Consider the following 2,452-nt stretch of genomic DNA (forward strand, 5'->3'; position numbering starts at 1 on the left):
ACAGTCTGGTTTAGCCTGAGACAATGGCCGAGGAGGGGGAAGGAATCGATGGCATGGGTACAGGGTTCATGGCAAGGGCCGAAGACAATGGCTTCAGTCGTCCCAATGTTTAACCGGAGGAAATTGCAACTCATCCACAACTGGATATTTGACATGATGTGGAGATGCCGGTGATGGACTGGGGTGGACAAATGTAAGGAATCTTACAACATCAGGTTATAGTCCAACAGTTTTATTTGAAAATCACAAGCTTTCGGAGATTATCAGGTGAGTGAGTGGATATTTGACAGTCTGACAACACAAAAGCAGTGGAGGGGTCAAGAGCAGTAATGGAGAGGGACAGCTGGGTGTCAGTGTACATGTGGAAGCTGACCCATGTCTGTGGATGATGTCACGAAGGGGAGCATGTAGATGAAGAAGAGGGATGTGGGGCCAAGGACAGATCCTTGGGGGACTCCAGAGGGAACAGCGTAGGGGCAGCCAGAGAAGCCATTGCTGATGAAGCTCTATGATCGGATAGCTATGAGTGGAACCAAGCGAGAGCAATCCCACTGAACTGGACAAGGGAGGAGGATTTAATGGTCAACTGTGTCAAAAGCTGCAGAGGGATCAAAGAGTCATAGAGTTATACAGCACGGATAGAGGCCCTTCGGCCCATCGTGTCAAGAAGGATGTTTGGTGATGTGGTTGAAGTATTGAGCACTTTAAACTCTGATAGCGGTGGGATTCGAACCCACGCCCCCGCAGAGACTGGAGTTTTAATCCAGCGCCTTAGACCGCTCGGCCACGCTACCCAGGAATAATACATTCTGGTCACAGTCACAGTGGATGTCATTTGTGACTTTGGTTAGGGCCGTTAGAAAGTGAATTCGGGGCCTTCCTGATCTGCACAGTTCAGTACCACAACATGGGGTGTCGTCTATTTTCGGGGGCAATAGCTTTGACATTGATGTGCTGTTGTGTAAGACGGCACCTAAACGGATATCAGATTATTTGAATGAATTGATCGAAAATTCACCATCCTTCATACAATATATTCCGTTATTATTCAGGAGTCACAGGAATGTCACTAGGCTCCCTATGTCAGTCTGGAATCGTTATCCTGGCAACTGTTTGCAACAGAGCTGCTGAGAGGTAACATCAGCTGTAACTAATGTCACCTTGTTGGCATCAGTACATTAACCCAGTGGCTGTGCTTGCCCTTCTGGTGGAAATATCCCAGAGTCAAAAGCTGAAGTGAAACCAACTTCAAACACAAAGTCAGTTTTAACTGTCATCTCCAGCGATCTGCCAGGAATTATTTCTAACATGTGGTGATACTTCATGTATAAGTCATCAGCCAAAAAATGAATCAGAAAAAAAAATACTGGCTGATCCAGCTGTTAATTGCAGCTGTGAATGCTGCATACACAACTTAAACATATCCTGTGGGTTGGTTTCCTTTGTAGTTTTTAGAAGGAGGGGGTTTGTTGAATGATTTTGTCCTGATCAAAGATGCTGGAGAAAGGGACACTGTAGCACCAAATCTTGGCTACATACAGTGACACCACTATTCCCAACCAGAATGGAGATGATTGGGTAATTCCCTCGTCAATCACGCCTGGAGACAGCACTGCTGTGACTGGGATTGATTTTACACACATAATTTGTGTGAAACTATCCTCCACACACTGCAATTTGCTGGAGAAATAATCAATTTGTATTATGTAACCATCCTCCACTCACTGCATTTTGCTGGGGAAATTGCCCTGCTTTTATTGGGAGAAGTTGCTGTAGTTTCGATCAGAGTTCCATTTGCTGCAGTTTGTAGGGACTCTTTTTAAATAGACTCTGTGCTATAGTGAACTGTTTAAACAGACACTGTTTGCTGAGTAAATAGACTTGGTTTGCTTTGCTGTTTGCTGAGTAAATAGACTGTGTTTGCTGTGAGTCCTGCCGTAAGTCAAGCCCCGCATCCAACTCATTGGCTGACAGAGTGTTGTCAATGTTTAGCATCAAGCACTCTTGGGCCAGGCGTAGTATTGCTCAACAGTGAGCATTGATCTCAATCTCCAAAGAGCACCCCCACTAAATCAATCTGAGTTTTTTCTCCCCCTCTTGCCACATTACTTTTCTTCATGGTTTCTCAAGAGAGAGTGCTGATGTGTGTCTCATATTGCAAGCGGTCTGTGCTATGGGACTTGTGCTCACTATTTTAAACTGCCCAAACTCATTTGTGTTGGACTTTTGCAGCCAGCAGAGAAAAGAGACTTTAAACCAAGATTCCAGAGATCGAAAGGTCAATCTTTAAACCAACATTGTCATCCAATCTGTGTTTCATTCCATCTGGCCGCTATAAACACTGCAGAATCCATAAAATAATTTATGTCAATGCAGAAACATAACCATTACCAACCTGCCTCTCCTCTTGCCTATATTAAAATAATTTCAAATTAAGTTGGAAAATCTGCGT

General features: G+C 44.3%; 1 non-coding gene across 1 annotated transcript; it reads right to left on the reverse strand.

Moving 5' to 3' along the window:
- Window positions 1-712: 712 nt before the first annotated feature.
- Window positions 713-794, reverse strand: trnaf-aaa (transfer RNA phenylalanine (anticodon AAA)). Its single transcript has one exon. It is a non-coding gene; the product is annotated as a tRNA-Phe (tRNA).
- Between the last annotated feature and the right edge of the window lie 1,658 nt (window positions 795-2,452).

The sequence above is a fragment of the Heptranchias perlo genome, chromosome 6 (genome assembly GCF_035084215.1).
Source record: "Heptranchias perlo isolate sHepPer1 chromosome 6, sHepPer1.hap1, whole genome shotgun sequence".
Classification (NCBI taxonomy): Eukaryota; Metazoa; Chordata; class Chondrichthyes; order Hexanchiformes; family Hexanchidae; genus Heptranchias; species Heptranchias perlo.